General features: G+C 30.1%; 3 long non-coding RNA genes across 4 annotated transcripts; all 3 read left to right on the top strand.

Annotated features, from left to right (window-relative positions):
• Positions 1-5,005: 5,005 nt before the first annotated feature.
• LOC134719068 (uncharacterized) lies at positions 5,006-6,974 on the top strand. The gene is made up of 3 exons (XR_010107490.1): positions 5,006-5,075; positions 5,382-5,443; positions 6,340-6,974. It is a non-coding gene; the product is annotated as an uncharacterized LOC134719068 (long non-coding RNA).
• Positions 6,975-8,355: 1,381 nt separating this feature from the next.
• Positions 8,356-10,059, top strand: LOC134719067 (uncharacterized). Its single transcript, XR_010107489.1, has 3 exons — positions 8,356-8,425; positions 9,276-9,340; positions 9,966-10,059. It is a non-coding gene; the product is annotated as an uncharacterized LOC134719067 (long non-coding RNA).
• Positions 10,060-10,115: 56 nt separating this feature from the next.
• On the top strand, positions 10,116-13,847 carry LOC134719076 (uncharacterized). 2 transcript variants are annotated; one of them, XR_010107492.1, is made up of 3 exons: positions 10,116-11,166; positions 11,802-11,871; positions 13,370-13,847. It is a non-coding gene; the product is annotated as an uncharacterized LOC134719076 (long non-coding RNA). The 2 variants fall into 2 exon arrangements; XR_010107493.1 differs by lacking the exons at positions 10,116-11,166; positions 11,802-11,871 and adding an exon at positions 12,209-12,262.
• The last annotated feature ends 5,125 nt before the right edge of the window (positions 13,848-18,972 follow it).

Raw genomic sequence — 18,972 nt, 5'->3', positions numbered from 1 at the left:
CTTTAATCAAATTCTAAATTATATTTGACATATTATGATGTATTGGAAACCAAAATATAAAAAAAATATTTGTATCTTAGATTGAATTCAAATACCTTAATTATTGTGAAAAATTACCCAAAATGTTATATACTTAAGCGTCATCAAAATTATTTCAGGGTATCTGTTTCTTAAAAGCACTGATTGCTAACAAGATAATGGTGAAGTAAAAGTAACATTTCAAAATTATAATCTACCTTTTAAATTAAATTCACTTAATGCTTTGACCAAGTGGGAAGAACAAGTATTTAAATCATTTCAAATACCCCCCTTAAACCTTCATTCTTATTTATCTGAAACTATCATCATTTCCCAGAGTTATTTAGATAAAAATCCCTAGTATTAAACAGAAGTATCTAATTATTTTGCTTCAAATATATAATTCTTGGGTTCATTTTTAACTCTAACCCCCCAATAATATGCTTTCATTCAGACATTTTACAAATTCTCCATACAAATCCCCCAAAAAATAATTTTGTGAAAACCTAAAATTTGTCATTCACATGAATAATAATAATAAAAAAAACTGTCAATAATAAGGAATCCACAGTATTCACATTTTGCTTGAAAAATATTTGTAATCAAGTTTCATCAATTAGCCTCGAATGTTGTATTTAAGCGAAATAGTTGTTTGTTTCTTTGCTTTGTCTTTACACAGCTGAAAACTTTTACTTTTAAGCAAGGGAGATAACTTGTTTCAAATTTAATTTAATTAAGAAATTTCTAAAAATGACATTTGTCCATTCGGCATCATATTTTTCTAAAATCAGTGTAATTCTTAAAAATGTTTGGTATAACTATTTGGTTTATAATTATCAATACATAATTAACAACTATTTTTAATTTTAACTTTTTCGTCACATTTAACAATTACTCATCATGACAAGATTTTGACATTTCTTTTCGAAATTTCCCTTATATTTCTCTTAAAAATTGCATACAATATTCACTTTAAACATATTATAATTGTTAATGTTTGTGTCATTTTGGTCTTTAGTGGATAGTGGATAGTAATGTCTCATTGGCAATCATACCTCATCTTCTTTTTTATAACTAAGCAGGTTCAAATTAGATCATGTACCATACTTTAGGGGCAGTGGTAGATTCAGAGGGTGGGAGTTCTGGAGAGGTTGGATCCTCCTTTTGTCGAGCCTTTGACTTAAGTTGAAAAAGTGACACATAGCGATCCTACATTCCGTCATTGGCATCGTCCACAAATATTCACTCTGTGGTTAACGTTTTTAAAATTTTAATAGCTTTCTTAAAATATCCTGGATTTATACCAAACTTGGACAGAAGTTTGTAAATGATCATAAGATAGTATTCAGAAGTAAATATTGTAAAAATAAAATTCCATTTCTTCGTATTTTACTTGTAACTGGACTTAGTTTTTCTCCTGGGAAATATTACATTCACTCTGTGGTTAAAGTTTTAAAAACTTTGATAACTTTCTTAAACTCTCCTGGATTTGTACAAGCTTGGACCAAAGCTTGTTTATGATGATAAGATAGTACATGTACCCAGAAGTAAATTTTGTAAAAATAAAATTCCATTTTTCTGTATTTTTCACTTATAACTGACTTAGTTTTTCTTCAAGTTAACATAACATTCAGTCTGCTGTTAAAGTTTTTAAAATATTTATTAAATTCATAAACTATTCTGGATTTTTACCAAACTTTGACAGAACTAGGACATGCTTCTTTTAATCAAAAGATAATAAAAAAAATTAAGGGATTGCTAAAGTGAATTTGATAAGATAGCCATATTTTGGATCCTATGGCACCTTCATCAGGATTGAAACTATAGGGAACTGCAGAATCCTGTAATGATAATTTGCATTTCACAATGTCACCAGCAGGATAAATTATAAATAGGAGAGTGAAGGTAGATGCGAAAATAAACTAGATCAAGAATGTTAAATAAAATATGTTTTTGTATATTTGGACGACATTTGACTTGCAATTATGTACCATTTACTAGGCTGGATATAGTACAGACTTGCATACCGTACCATTTCGACACTGGAAGCAGTACGTTTGCCTGAGCGAAGCCAATTGGAAGCATGTACCTCTTAGTGAAGCTAATTGGGAGCACATACCCTCTGTCTTGTTGCGAAGCTGATTTGAAGCAGTACATATATACCTCTGTCTGCTAAAGCTAATTAGAAGCAGTACCCCTGGCAGCGCGGTCCCAATTAGAGGCATGTAACTCTGAGGGAAGCCAATTGGAAGCATGTACCTCTGCAAAATTTGATTGAACACTATTCAACAAATTTTATTTAACATTCTTTTTAAACCATTAATACTTTTTGTCGAGCCTTCAACTTTAATTGAAAAAAACATGAGACTTAGCCATCCTACATTCTGTCAGCAGCGTCATCATTGGCGATCACAAAAATTCACTCTTTAGTTTAAGTTTTTTGAAATTTTTATAACTTTCTAAAACTATTCTGGATTTCTAAAACTTCCACCGAAGCTTGTATATGATCATAAGATAGTACCCAGAAGTAAATTTTGTAAATGAAACAAATTAATTTTTCCATATTCTACGTATAAATGCCAGGATACAATACATTCACTAAAGTTTTTAAAATTTTAATAACTTTCTTCAAATATTCTGGATTTGTAACAAACTTAGACAGAAACTTGTTTATGATCAAAAGCTAGTATCTAGACAACAAATAGTTAAAACTTATTTCCTGTTTTTCCGTATTTTGCTCATTAATGGACTTAGTTAACCTTATATTCTGAAGTTAAAGTTTTTAAAACAATTATTAGATTCATAAACTATTCTGGATTTTTACCAAACTTGGACAGAAGCTTCTTACAATCAAATGATAGTCTGAGAGGAATATTTTTATTGATATCCCCCCCCCCCCCCCCTCATTTTTGTTGAGCCTGGGATTAACAGCAAAAGTAAGCGAGACACTGGGATCTGCAGAACCTGTACAAATTTTTTGGTTGCAATTAAATGAGAACAGAACCTAGTTTGAACCCTGCCTTTTATCCTGGGTGGGAGCCCCATCTCTTTAAAAATGGCTGGAACCACCCCTGGGGGAGAATAATTGCTTTTTTATCATTTGAAGATGGAAAAAACTATTTACGTTATTACATGGGATTTGTTTCCAAATGGCAGAAAAGAGGTGTTTCCTGTCTTGTGTATTGACAGGAGCTAGTTCTGACTGTTATCCTCCATTTAAGGAACCAGTCATTCCCAAAGTTTACCTTGTGTCAGTCCATCTCTATTAATGTCAAGATATCAGTGATTTCTCTTCTCTTAAGTTTTTTGGAAGCATTCTTATGAAAAACAAATTTTGACATCACCGATTAATATGGTTCATGTATCAAACTTAATTTGGGAACAAAAATGTTACTTTTGAATTGTAAATTTTGAAACTATTTCCTTCAACTATTCTAGTTTAATGATTTTATTACATGGAATTTGAATTTGGACAATTATTTTTTAATTTAAAGAAACAGGATTTTTTGAGTTTACAATATTTCATCCTAAATTTTATCCTAATGTAAAGATTTCTTACAACATACCACTATTTTGTATTATATTTGTATTTTATATTATCAGCGTTTCTTTTACCATTGAAACTTCAAAGGAAGATTGCACTCACGTTGAAGTTGTGTTATTCCTAGTATGAAACTGGTTGAGAAATTTCCCCCCATTTTCCCGAAATTTGTGAAATTTTATTAAAATTTACAGACAGTACTCGTTTGTGTAATCAACTCCTGCAGTTATAATTTTTTCTGTTCTTGAATTAGGAGATTTTTATTTAAACCTTTGTAAGAATGTAACAATTTTTGTTTAGAACTCACATGATGAGCATGCAAATTGATTAAGGTTAATCGTCATCACAAATGTTTGACCTTTTATATTTCCATATATTTAAATTTCAGTAAAGACCATTCTCCTTTGTTGATGGAAAATATGAACTTGCACAACTGAGCTACTTCAGGCTATGATAAATTTTTGTAGAATTATTTTCATACTTATGATGTGTGTAAAGAGAAACTTAAAACAAGGGAAATTTTATTAAACTATGCTCCAAAATATTAAAAAAATGTTTGATTTATAGGTGTTAGCCAATAAATATTCTGTTCTTTTTTTATAACCTCTTTTTTTAGGTATTTACATATCAGATGTCTGCTAACTAATATAAGAGCAATAATTTGAGCTATGTAAATAAAAAAATGTAAACATAGTTCTAAATAAAAATGGAAAGAGAAATTGTGGGTATTTAAAAAAAAACATTTGGTCAATTTTCAAAATTCAAGTTACATGTATAAAACCACATCTGATATTTTTACTGTTTTATGTACGAGTTCAAACAATTATTTTTTATATTGAGAATTACTTCCATGCTGCCATGAATGTAAAAAGAAAATATTGTGAGATGCTTTGGAACATGCTTTGGAACATGCTTTGGACAATTGTATATTGGATTATATACAACGGAAAGGACATTGGAATATTAAAATGGATTCAGTGAACTGGTTATCACAAAGAATTATGTTGAAAAGCATGAAAAGTAGCCATGGCAGCAGCTCCAAGGAAGATGGTTACATAAATCTTCAACCAAGTCTGAGGCTTCACCAAGAAAATAAGAAGGCAAGTTTAATTAAGCCAAACATTTTCTATACAATCAGTAATTTGATAAAAATTGTATATTAAGGGCATATGATAGAGTTGATGTTGCTAATGTAAAATGTTATTTTTGCCATTCAATGGGAGATAACTCATAATTTACCTTTATAAACAATGGAATATATTTAAATTATTATTTTTGTGGAGTTGAAAATTCAATCAATAAACTTAAGACTTACTGTTTTTGATTTTAATCTTTTATATTGATTTTACAGTTATTTATGTTATAGTAAGAAATTGGAATAATGTTTGGTAAATGTCAGGGAAATTGAAATATAAAGTATATAAATTGTAAATTTTCATATATTTCAGGTTTTTTTTGTGAGATTTTTTCATGGTGTGGGAATAAGACTTGGAGGTCTAATACAGCTAGTATATAGGTAGGTGCCAGTATACAGTTTCGAATAAAATAAATGTTTTATAAATATTCTTTTTAAATTTTATGTGGTTCAGGCTTGGAAGTTTGTAAGAGTTTGGTTTCTAGTTTACGCATTTTTTTTTTTATCAGTACAAACATAACGTAATTTTGAATATCGAACCTAATTATTTAGTTTGTTGGATTGCTATCTAGTTAATATATGTTCTCAGCCTCTATTACACATATATAACCTATTTCTTTATAATTTCATATGGTAACAGTGATCTTTTGAAACCATTCTGGTAAGACTTAACACTTTATATTTCAGATTAGCATCAGCTTGTCTTTAAGGATTGAGGCTGAGAATGGCCATTGGAGCTGACTAATATGGTAAGAACCAATACATAAATTAATGAGTCATTTAGCCAAGAACATGTAAATACCCTAGAATGTTATGCAAAGAAGTATTATATTTTATTTATGCAGATCTTGAGACGTAGTAAACTTTAATTTTTCTTGAACTATAACTGTGATATAATCTAAAGGGAGGTATCAAGATAAATAAAGGAAATAAAAAAATTATTCAGTTACTTAGAAAATCTTACTATCTGTAAGTTTTCTAAAATTGTTCCCGTATATACATTGTATAATGAATGGGATGTGGACCATCATGTGGTATGATTGCCACTGAAACAACTATCTCCCAGAGACCAAATGATATGTAAGCAACAAATGGTCACTATGGCCTTCAACAATGAGCCAAACATATACCTTACAGTTAACTTTAAAAGTTAGAAACATGGCAAAATGTGAAACAATTCAAACAAGAAAACCAACAGCTTGATTTATAATGAAACCATGAAATAATAACAATTATCGCTATTTTGTGCATTTTTCTTTTGATCTTTTTTGTGATAATTTTCATATCATGCTTCTCGCTTGAGATGGAAAAATTATCGCTAGAAACTAAGGAGACCACGTGGCGTTGCTAACAAAATTGACATTGAAATTGACAAGGTCATAGGTAAAATAGCGATAAACAGATTATCATTGGTCATCTCAACGATAATCTATAAATACGTCGAACAACAACCAACTACTTGTCATCCCTTGTTTGCTACTGAAGACTGGTTGTTTGTAAATTCAGTCTACAGAATCACTTCAAAGCAAAGTAAAAGCAATGTTCTATTGTTCTATGCATCATAAGTGCATTTATTAACTAGTTACTTATTCCTTTGCATTGAATATTGTTCTGAAAGATATTAGAATGTATATTTTTTTTTCAGGTGACTTCAACTGTGGCTGCAGGAAATTATTGTGCAATACAACTGAAACCAAAAAGAATGTAATTCAGACTATTTTTGTGTATGTTTTAAAAAATGTTCATATTTTTTTACCAAAAAAAAAATTTAAAAATTGTAAAGATTCTCCATTTTCAACAAAGCTGGAAGTTGTTGGCTAAATTGATACTTCATAGTTTTCCGATTTTACTTTTAGACCTACTCTTGATATCTTAATTATGGTCAATGTGTTATCAAACATTTCCAGAAGGTTAAAAATGGAGAATCTAAAAAAAAATTAAAAAAAAATGTTATTTTGTTAAAATGTACATTTTGGTTTTCTGATTTGTTGGATGTATCTCTTTTTTTCTTCATTAGTTTGTTATTTTTTGCAGTGTTTTTAGCTATAAAAAAGATTATTTCACAAGAAGCATAGAAAAAAACACATCTTGGTGAGAAAAGATTAATTCAGATTTTTAGTGTTAAATGCCACAATAAGCAAGATTTGTTATATATCTTGGTGTCCATTTTTTCAATTGGTTGAGAAAATCGGAGTAATGGAAGTGAACCACCTAGGTGAACAATGATGTACTAAATATTTTTGTTAATTATTTAAATAATTTATATCAAATTATTTATTATTTATTATATTTTTGTTATCTTGTATTTTTGTTAGATATAGCAATGATGTGGAGTCTAAACAGGTGAAATTTTTGGCAAAGGGAGGTAATAAATTATTCCCCTGTTTAACTCCTCATTCTTTTAAATTTATTATTTTACTTAAATATTCATATGTATAAGTTTTTTGTTTAATATCAGATGTATACTAGCTAACAATGACTATTATTCAGAGTTCTGTAAATAAAAAAAAAATGTAAACAGAGCTCCAGATAATAGATTTAAGGGTGGGAGAAATTAAGGGACACTATCGGTAGAATTGATTTGGTGTAATTTTCAAGATACATGATTAATTGAGAGTGCATCTGATATTTTTTTTATTTATTTCTATAAATAATGGACCAAAAACGAAAAGATTGCAATTAAGATAATGATGACAGCCACTCTGGCAGCAAGGAGAGCAGCTCTAAGGAAGATGGTCAATAAAATTTTCAACCAAGTCTGAGGCTTTACCATGAAATTGAGAAGGCAAGTTTATTGAAGTCAAACAATTTCTATACATTTTCTAGAAATATTTGTTAAATGTACATATTCATCCTTATTTTCTGCATGAAAAACATCTTTCAATAATTTATTTACCAGTTTAATATTTTGGGATACCATTGTCAAGGGGTACAATCAAAATCACGTGATGGATATACACACAGTCGAGCAGACCGCTTGATATTTACTTGTTTATATCAATGAAATTTAATAAATAAGGTAGTGCACGGAATGTCGGATACTATCTTAAGTTTTGAAATACACAATTATCATTGCTGGAAATCGTGCAGTTAATGCTAACAAAAATTTGTAGAAAATTTGGAACTGTGTCGAAGTGTTTTCAATAACTGCACGCTTTCTAGCAAAAACAATTGTGTATTTTAAAACTACATACTATCCGACATTCGGTGTGCCAACTTATTAATCAAAATTTAATTGATATAAACAAGAAAATGCAACTACTAACCTTTCAAGCGGCGAGTTCGACTGTAACTTCCGGTGTGTGTATATCCATCACGTAATTTTGATTGTACCCCTTGATTGTACATTAACAAGAATTTCTATTACAATTGCAGGAGTAAATTCTAAGATAGGAATTAACTTTCAAGGGGAGACTAGCACAATTAACAGCAAGATTTGTTCATTCAATGGGAAAAAACTCATTTTCATTATTCAAATTAGTTGAGTGCAGAATTCAAATCATAAACCTTGACTACTTTTGTTTGTTTTTCAATCTTTACAAAAAATGTGGATTTTATACTATTGGTACTTGAAGTAAGAAATCAGAAAAATGTGTAAATCAATCTTTAGGTTGACATAGAAATTGGTTTGTAAAATAAATAAATGTGTTAATTTCTTTTTAGGTACTTTCTGTGGCATGTTTTCATGGTGTGGGAATAAGACTTGTTGGTCAAATACAGCTAATATGTAGGTAGGTACCAGTATTGTTAATCCTGTTTAAAAAAAAATAATCTATAAATAAGATTATTTTAAATTGAATACTGACTTTTTTAGGGTTAAAGGTTTATAAGAGTTTGGTCAACAGTATATACTCTTTATTTAATCAGTATCATATGACAATGGTCTCTTGGCAAAGTATGGCCTTATAATAGATTTTAAATTTCAACTTTTATCATAGAATATCAAAGGGGCCCCAATTTGGATCTTAAATGGATATATTTCAAGAAACTTAATGTGACTTAAAATAAATCGCTTCTTTATAATACATTGTAGTCTCCATAATTAGCTATATTGGGAGATATTATCAAAATGCTATAATTTTGTGAATTTTCTTACCTAAAAGCTTAAAGAATACCTTTGATCCAAAATGTTTCGTAACTTATAGGAACCAAGGGTAATACATGTATTTAAATAAAAAGACGTAAACTATTACTGGATATGCTAAAAACTGTTCTGAATTGTGAAAAATTGGACCTTAATTGGCGCTTTTGCAAATACACCAGAATTGCATAATCAAGATGTCATAACTTAATAGTTTATAGTGTCAGGTGCCAAAATGAAGTGTTTATTTTGTATCAATAATGATACCAGAACAATATATATGTTAAATTTGTAGTATTTGGGCTTGATTTTAAAAAAAAAAAAATCTTAGGGCCAACTTGACCCTTTTAAGCCTACTCCTTTTAGGATTGAATTGTGTTGTTGGATTGATGTCTAACCAATGTTCTCAAAACCTATCGCATATATAACCCATTTTATATATCATAGATACAGTATTTCAGAAGTTATCCTTTAAAACAATTTTGTATTTTATATTTCAGGTTAGCACCACAGCTTGTCTGCAAGGATTGAAGCTGGGAAACGGCCATTGGAGCTGAATTTTATGGTAAGAAACTAAAATATTGATTAATGAACTTTTAAATTCACCATGTATTTTTTTATGAACACATGTATTTTGAAATATTTTCCAAATTAATAGTATTAATTATACTGGTAATCTGGATTGGGTATTTAAGAATAAAGAGATGTTATAAGATTGCCAACTACTCAACTATCAATAAGAGAAGCAAATTACAATCACTGTAGGACCTTCAGCAATGAGCAAAACCTATATGAATGTAAATAATGCAACTGGTTGAATATCACAATAGGAACTTGTATTTATAAATCTAATCTCTAATGCAAAACTTTGAGGCCAGATTTTTCTGAAATCTTGGGATTATTTATCTTGCATATTTGTCCATTTGTTGAAAAATCACAAGAATAGCATGCAATAATTTCTGGTTTTACAGTACCAGTTTTAAAGGCCCTGCCTGAACATAACAAAATGTGAAACAGTTTCAAACTAGAAAACCAATGCATTAATTCATACAACTAATAAAGGAAAATAAACATGATGCACATCAACCATTGATTTTATCATCCTTTTTTGCTAATAATTGTATAAATCGGTATATCGGTTTGATCTTAGTTTTGACAAATATGTTTAAGAATGTTTATTTCTATTTCAGGAAGCTGTGGCTGCAGCAATGATTATGTGATAAAACTGAAGAATGTTATTCAAATTTTTTTGTATATATTTCAAAAATGTAATTTTTTATAAAAAAAAAAAAAAAAAAAAAAAAAGGTGTAAAGATTCTCCATTTTCAATTAGATTGGAAGCTTGTATTTACAATTGTTAGATCTTCTTCGTTATTTCCCCACCCCCTGTATCTCTATTTCATTTTTACTTTGAAAATGAAATGGAACAGACAAATTTTACTTGTCAACTTAATAATGGTCTGTCTAGTCAAAAGGCCTCCAGTTGGTTTAGAATGGAGAATCTAAAAAAAAATATGTAAAGTGTTTTTTTTTAGTTTCCTGAATTTTTATATACATTTTGTTATTGCTCCCTTTCAATTTTTATAAATTCCAGATTTTAAGTTTTGGATTTATGGGGCTTTATTCATAAAAAAGGGGGATTTTTCACACCTGGACAATAACTCAAAAAGGCTTTCACCAATGGCCATGAAACTTTGGTGAATTGTTTATATCTATTGACATAAGCTCCCTTTCCCTTTTTATTAATTTTAGATTTTACGTTTTCTTAAGTAATGAAGGGGGATTTTATGCAGTTTTGGTGAAACTTAAAAGAGCAACGGCCGTATCATGTGCTAAAGCGCATCCCTTTATTGAAATGTGTTGTAGTTTTAACATATTATTATTTCTTTATTTTAATTATACAAATTTTGTATTGTTAAATATTTAAAGGGTGTGGAGTCTCAACAGGGTGAAATTTTCAGGACAAAAGGGAGGTAATTCCTTTGTTATACTCATTATACTTGAAATTTCCTGAGTATTTATATGGAATATAACTTTTTTAATTAAAATATTCACTTTTGTACACATTTTCTTTAAATATCAGATGTATACTTGCTAAAATTACTTTTATTTAGAGTTCTGTAAATAAAAAAAAATGTAAGCAGAGCTCTAGCTATAGATAATAGATTTGGAGGGTGGGAGAAATTGTGGGTAACTACAATTGATTAGGTGAAATTTCAAAAGACTTAAAAAGTGCATCTGATATTTATTTTTACATAATGTTATTTCTGAAAGCAAATGGACAATAAGATGAGGACATAAACCACCTTGCAGGTTAGGATAGCAGCTCTTAAGGAAGATGGTCAATTAAATCTTCAACCCAGTCTGAGGCCTTACCATGAAAAATATGTGGTGAGTTGAAATATTCCACAAAACTAATGATCATATTATTATAGGCATTTTAAATTATTTGTTTATAATGGGTTTGATTTTGAGGACATCTACATCAATGCTGAACAATTTTATAACACATTAAAAAGAAGATGTGGTATGATTGCCATTGAGACAACTATCCACAAAAGACCAAAATGACACGGACATTAACAAATATAGGTCACTGTACAGCCTTCAACAATGAGCAAAGCCCATACTGCATAGTCAACTATAAAAGGTTCTGATAAGACAACCACTGAATTACAGGCTCCTGACTTGGGACAAGCATGTACATAAATAATGTGGCGGGGTTAAACATGTTAGCAGGATCCCAACCCTCCCCCTAACCTGGGACAGTGGTATAACAGTACAACATAAGAACGAACTATAAAAATCAGTTGAAAAAGGCTCAACTCATCAGATGCACAAAAATACAAATGGATGTGAACAACAACTTGTATTCAATTGAATTGTTTTGTACCTTAGGTATCAAGTTAACATACAGAAAATGATAGTATAAGACAAATTCATAAGAAATGTGACAAGGCATAATTTTGTTACACTTTTTAAAAAAATCTTATGTACAATTTAATCTCAAAAACATTTTTTTCCAGGTTGTTGAAATTACAATGTTTTCATGGTGTGGGGAGTAAGACTTGAATATCTGATATTGTTAACATGATGGTAGGTATACAAGCTTTTAGTTTTTTTCATAATTTAATAGTAATTGATATCAATTGTTTTTTTAAAGGTTTGAAATACTATATACTATATGATAAAGTACAAGTTTATTTTTGTATTGCAAACTTAATAGAATTGAAAATAGCAATCGAGAATGAGTTGGAGAGAAAAAAAAAACATACAAAGAGCAGAAAACATAACCATTAGTTTGATTTTGAATACCAATTATTTTCTCACAGAATTTTGTATGTTATTCGAGAACTTTTAATCAATTATTATGATCTATATATATTTTTTAAAGTTGCGAATAACTGACCTTGAACTTTGTTTTACAGGTTATCATCACAAGTTCCCTTTGGGTAACTTGCTTTAGGAGTAAAGAGAGCTGTTTAAGGTGAGAATTTATTAATCAACAAACAATTTAAATTTTAATTATACATGTATCTATGCCCCTAGATATCTATGTATCCATTTTTACTGATTTTTTGTCCCTTTCCTGAACAAGAAATATGAAGGGGATATAACCTGATATCAAGTAAAAAAATAGCTTTTATAAAAAGATGCATAATAACTGCCTTACATTCAGTGGTTCATATATTCGTTTCAACTTTCAAAAGAATTTTATTCCTACATTTTTAACATAAATTTTGTGTGGAGTAAGTGTCAACTAAACAACAAATAACATACCGTATTCAATTATTTTAACTTTTTGTTTAGTGAATTTATCAGCAGCTTCTGCATTCATCATATTGAATATTTCAAATAATTACTCATGGAAAATTGATGTTAAGGTGGTACCCAACACTTTCACTAAAATTAATTTGGTTCGTTTATATTTTCATGAAATTTTGACAAAGTATTACTTTTGACCCTTTGATAAAAATATAAAAATTTCAAAAACGTTGAACGAACTATTTTATCAGATAAATTACACTGATTATATAGCAGTTTTACAAACACTACTTTTGATCATTAAAAAGCTTAATCCTCCCTAAATAACACAACGTAATTAAAACGTTTAGCTGATTTTACAGAGTTATCTCCCTGTAGTGTAAGGTACCACCTTAAGTCTCAGAAAAGTTTGGAAAGTTTATTTTTGTCTTCAGGAGCCTGTTTCTGGGGTTGTATGTTGATGTGTTACATATTTGTTTTTTGTTCATTTTTTGTACATAAATGAGGCCATTAGTTATCTTGATTGAATTGTTTTACAGATGTCATTTTGGGAATCTTTTATAGTTGACTTGATAATGGTTTATGGGCATTGCTCATTGTCGACAGTCATACAGTCTATAGTTGTTTTAAATTTCTGTATCATTTGGTCTCTTGTGGAGAGTTGTCTCATTGGCAATCATACCACATCTTCTATTTTTTATATTTCACATTCAGTGATATCAGGTTCTTTTTTTATTTGAAAAATTGCACATTAAATGTTATTATATTCCAGAATAATAATTAATTCGAAATCAAACAATAATTAAAACTTGACTTTATTTCTTTTCAGTTGAAAGTGTCACCTTTGCTGCCTTGTGTGGTACAATCTTCAGACAATATCCTGCAAACCGTGGCTGAACTGTTACTATCTTTTTTTAGTAGAATCCTTAGACAGTAATCTTGTGGCAGAATGAGTTGTAAACAAATTGTTTTTATTCCTGTATTGAGTTTCAAATTGGATATTTTTTATTTATATTATTTGTATTCCATTTGCATTCAATTATTGTTTTTTAATTGATGAATCATTAAAACTTAAATTTTGCGGGGTCCGAAAGGACTTTCTTAGAGGGGGCCAGCGCAATTGATTAAACAAAATTTTTCCCGCAACAGGGAGAGGAGACATCCCCATAAATATGCCTTTGAAATGGGGTGTTAAAGAAGATTTGTATTGTTTGTTTGTTTGTCCATCATCAGCTCTCATCCACAGCTTGGTAGATTTTCATTGAAACTTTCAGCTGATTTTCTGTACTAAAGGCAGTATGTTTTTTAATTTATTATAATGAAATTTTGGGTTTTCCCAACCTTTTTGAAGTGAAAAAAATGGAACACAGTGTTGGCAGATACTGATGATTATTTGAAAGTTTAGAGAAAGACCCATTTAATCTTGATAATTGTGGGTTAAAGTTGTAGATGGATAAACAAACATATCATACACTTACTCACTTTACCTATTTGCGAATCCAGAACTTAACATAAAGGGGCCCAACACCAGTCATTTCCTGTACAATCAACTAAATTTTTCCTCCGAAAGGGGTTTTGGGGGGGGGGGGGGGGGATATTTAATAAAGATTAATATGCTTAGAAATTTGGTGTGAGTAAATAAACTTTACTTTTTATTTTAAAACAGCATGTGATTAAAAATATGAAATGAATTGTTAAACATATCCTTGGTGATCTAATAATTTTTTGCACAGATCAAGATATTTAGTCAGTGGTGGATCCAGAAATTTTCCAGGAATATGGGGGGCACTGACTGCTTCAGCGGGGCCCTGCTCCAGTCATGTTTTAGTGATTCCCTAAATATTAAACCAAATTTTTCCCACTGAAGGGGGCCCTCTGAAAAATCCTCTTAATCCACGTCTCTGCTATTTTGTTTTTTTATAACCCAGTAAATAAGTTGAGTTTGTTCTCAAAAAATAATTTGATTCATGTATTTTTTATTGTAGCATAAACATAGCTTTAATTTCCTTTGTTTAAGAATTGTAATGTTTTTTTAATGTCATTTTTAAAAGTTGGCACTAATTGAGGATTCTGTTGTTTATGGAATTCTTTTATAAGTTTGGTTAGCAATAAAAAGTTTTTTTTTATTAAACAAAGAATAATTACTCTGTTTACAGAATTTAATACATGTATCAAAAATTAGACATGATTTAATTTAATTCATAATGCTTATTTAATTGGAAATTACATTAGGATTATCTCCCCCTAATTAGTATTCAAAACAATATTATAAAAACAACCCGGAAAATAAATAGAATCCTCAGTAATGTCAACATTTATTTTGTATAATTGTAATATTATGCTAATGATACAAAACCCATGATGCAGATCCTTTTCCTCCTTTTTATTGTAGAGATAATTTACAGACGTGTCCAAAATCATATCCCTAGAATCAATTTGTTTTTTGATATTCGTACACACCTAACAAAAGCAGATTGTGTTTGGTTTCATTTGGATATTTTGTATCATTGTGATATATCATAATAATTATAATTGGTAAATAAAATATATTTGAAAAACCAGCCTCATTTCATTTGAATTTGGATAAGTAAAGGGGGAAGATATTTCTGTGGTCCACGGTATGACACACATGCAGATGATTTATATTTCCATTAGGTGTCGATCATCATCATTCAACTTTTTTAAGAATTTTTTGTGTAATTTCTTTGCTGGTTTGAATAAGACCCAAAATAAACGATGCTTTAAGCACTACCTTACAGAATTGATCATTGTGTTTGCTGATTACCATCATATAGCTACCAATGCTGTTAATAGGTGACTATAATGCTAAAAGGATTTATGTAAAATCATAATTATGCAAACTGTAGAAGAGGCTCGATAGCTCCATATCTGTATGCAGATGCCTCATGGTGTTTCATTATACATTTTACCCTATATTTCAGGTTCAATAACCAGGGTGTTTTTATGCCCCATCTATGATAGTAGAGGGGCATTATGTTTTCTGGTCTGTTCGTCTGTTTGTCGTACCGTTCGTCCGTCTGTCCCGCTTCAGGTTAAAGTTTTTGGTCAAGGTAGGTTTTTTTTAAGCTGAAGTGCAATCAACATGAAATTTAGTATGTATGTTCCTTATGATATGATCTTTCTAATTTTACAGCCAAATTAGACTTTTGACCCCAATTTCACGGTCCAATTAAAATAGAAAAGGAAAGTGCAAGTTTCAGGTTATGGTTATGTTTTTTTTTGGAAAAAAAAGTTTATTTCCAGGTTTTGGTGAAAAAATAATTTGTTTTGGACCATGAGAAAAAAAAAATTTTGGTTTCACCCTCAGCTGCCACTATGTAAAGCTAAAATTGAAAGAAAAAAAATGTTTTTGGTTTGTGGCTAAAAAAATATATTGTTCTTCGCCAAAGGCGAAAAAAGTTTGCACAGGAAAAAAAAACCATAGCCCCCCCTCCCCCCCCCCAGAAAATCAAATGGTTGCAACCTTGTGTGTAATATGGCTGACTATATATTTGGTATATTATAAAATTATAAAAAAGGTATACATGTCCTTCATACAAAGATTACATCAGTTGTCTTGTGTTATTGCGTTGGTCTCAAGTTGGACCCCCTGGCATGTTAAAACCAATGATTTAAAAAATGGCATTTGCTGCTGCTCTATTTGTGGATTGCACAAAGTAGGCTTAATATTCATGAACCTGTCCTGAATATGCATTTAATTGCCACAGGACTTTAAACAGCAATTCATTATTACCATCCTGAGGGAAAGTCTAGCCTAAACAAGTCATGGTTCAGTGATTAATGTTCAGTTTTGTGATTATGTATTTGTTTCTCTGAAACAAGGTAATTCTTCATGTTTATTTATGTTTTAATGGATGGAATGATTGTATGGTGCACATGTCTGTCTAACAAGGTTCTTCTGACCTTGATCTTATTTTCATGGATATTTGTTCATATTTAAATTTTGTGATAAGGATTATTTCTTGGATACTATAAGTAAAAGTTATAAGAGATATTCAAAAAAGGGTCAACTATATTTGGTATACAGAATGATTATATAAAGGTAAACATGTTTGTCTGATGAGGTACATCTGACCATGAACTTATTTTCGTGTTTTTATAGCGCCTGCAACTTTAGTGGCAAAAGCAAGACTATCTAAGCCATCCTACATTTCTTTTGTAGTCTTCTACAAATATTCACTCAGTTTTTGAAATTTTAATAACTCTGTACTAAACATGAACAGAAGTTTGTTTACAATCAAGCAAATATTCAGAGGGAAATTTTGTAAAAATTTATTTCCTGTTTTTTTGTATATTACTTACAAGTGGTCTTAATTTTGCTAGCCTTCAACATTTTTCGAAATAGTGAAACATAGCAATCCTACATTCCGTCGTCGCCCCCACAAATATTCACTCTGTGGTTAAAGTTTTTGAAATTTTAATAACTTTCTTAAACTATCCTGGATTTGTACCAAACTTTGACAGAAGCTTTTTACAAAAATCTTCTCCTCTGAAACTACTGGGCTAAATTAAACTAAACTTGGCCACAATCATCATTGACAGTGGCGTAGCCAGGGTTGAAATGATGTGGATGTTTCGCGGAGCGAGGCGAAAAAATTTTGGACCTTTTTATGCAGAAAATTATTTTTTATTTAAGCACATGTACTCCCCCAGAATCCGACACTAGTTACATTTTTGTTTAAATTCAAAATACCCACCTTTTCATATATTTATATTTTCAACTGAATTTTATTGTTTCCTCGAAAGTACCTTCATTTAATTCATGAATATTGCATTTAAAAGTTTCCCAACCGGTCGTGTTAGCACTCTCATGTGTACAATTTTTGTCAGATTAAGTGAAACTCATATCATCAGCAATGTCTTTGACACTTTCAAAAATAAGTAATATTCAAATATTTTTAACCAGTTATGACCCTTTGAAATATAAATGGTAATGGAAATCCCATTTCATTTGCTGTAAGCTTTAATTTCTCTGAAGATATTGAAAAGAGAAAAGAAAAAGAAAACAAGTGCTTTTTTAGTTATTCCCTTGTTCCTTGCCCTTTGATAGATAAAACATGACATGAACATTTGTGATGTGCATGGCGGGGAACATTGGACCTTTTCTTTAATTGAAAATAAAACTAGTATTTGAACCTAGATAGAAACGGGAATTCATAAGCCTAGGAATTTTCACGGTATATTACAAATTGATTTTTTCTATCACGTCGTTTACCATGTCACAAAAACGATATCAGGAGTCAGGATATGGTGTTTTAGTTGTTAGTTGCTATAGTCAGATGAGAAGACATCACTTCACTAGGTTCAATTTCAGAGGAAACATGTCCAAGGGTCTGCGTTTCATCATCCTCTCCGCTTACCTTAATTAGCCGATAACGTAGATTTTTTTGACGAACAAAAGTTAACTTGAAATACTATTCTGCGATTGGACTATCTTGTTTACATATTCTAATTTATCCTGAATGAAAGACCATGCAGGCATACTGCTTCGAAAATGACTGGATATTAACATCAGCCTTGATACATTTGGATACTTCTGAGTTGAAGTCTGCTATTTTATTTTTTTGGTCAAAATTATGTGGATGCTTGAGCATCTGAGCATACATGCAAGCTACGCCACTGATTGAGGTATTTAGTTTAAAAAATGAGTGGTGTGACCTGGCCAACCAACCCAGACCAGTAAGGTCTAGATAACTTACCTGCTGATAGAGCACCTGCTGATATAGCACCATCAGCTGGCGATACGGCACCTTTTTGGGAAAATTTGATTTGCCTCCCTTTGCACAGTGTCTTAAGTTTTCAGAGAAAAAACTATTATTGATATAATTTAACTAATTGCCAAAAAAAACACATTGTGTTCTTCCACAACCGTTTTTAAACTTAATAAAATATATCCACAAATGTGTATTTTCACAAACAGATCTAATTTACAACTATTTTCTTCTCATTTTAAGTTAATTTAAATTGTTTTGTCGGAATTAATTTGAATAAATACTTTGAAATTGTAAGTATTTTTTAATTGGCTTTGTAGTATCTCCTTTAGATTTAAATAATATGTAAACTATAAGCTAAAAGAATAAGATTTAATTTTCGTTCTTAATATTTTTCATATAACTCACCAATAACAATGCCTGACCTGTCATATATATGCATGAAGTTCTGGAAGGGATGTTTATATATAGATATTAGAGAATAATAGAAAAAGACAACAGAATGGACACAAAAAGGAAATTAAAAACAATAGGATAACCATAGAGAATAATATATGTAAACAACAACTTAAAGACAAAAATGTAAACCTCGTTCTAATTAGACAAACAATGGTGCCTGTCATACACATGCATGAAGGTCTGGATGGGTTGTTGATATAACAGAAAATAACGGAAAAAGAAGACAGAATGGACAAAAATG

Source organism: Mytilus trossulus, chromosome 5 (genome assembly GCF_036588685.1).
Source record: "Mytilus trossulus isolate FHL-02 chromosome 5, PNRI_Mtr1.1.1.hap1, whole genome shotgun sequence".
In the NCBI taxonomy this organism is placed as follows: Eukaryota; Metazoa; Mollusca; class Bivalvia; order Mytilida; family Mytilidae; genus Mytilus; species Mytilus trossulus.
The sequence above is the reverse complement of the archived record's forward strand: the minus strand, read 5'-3'. Positions and strand labels throughout refer to the sequence as shown.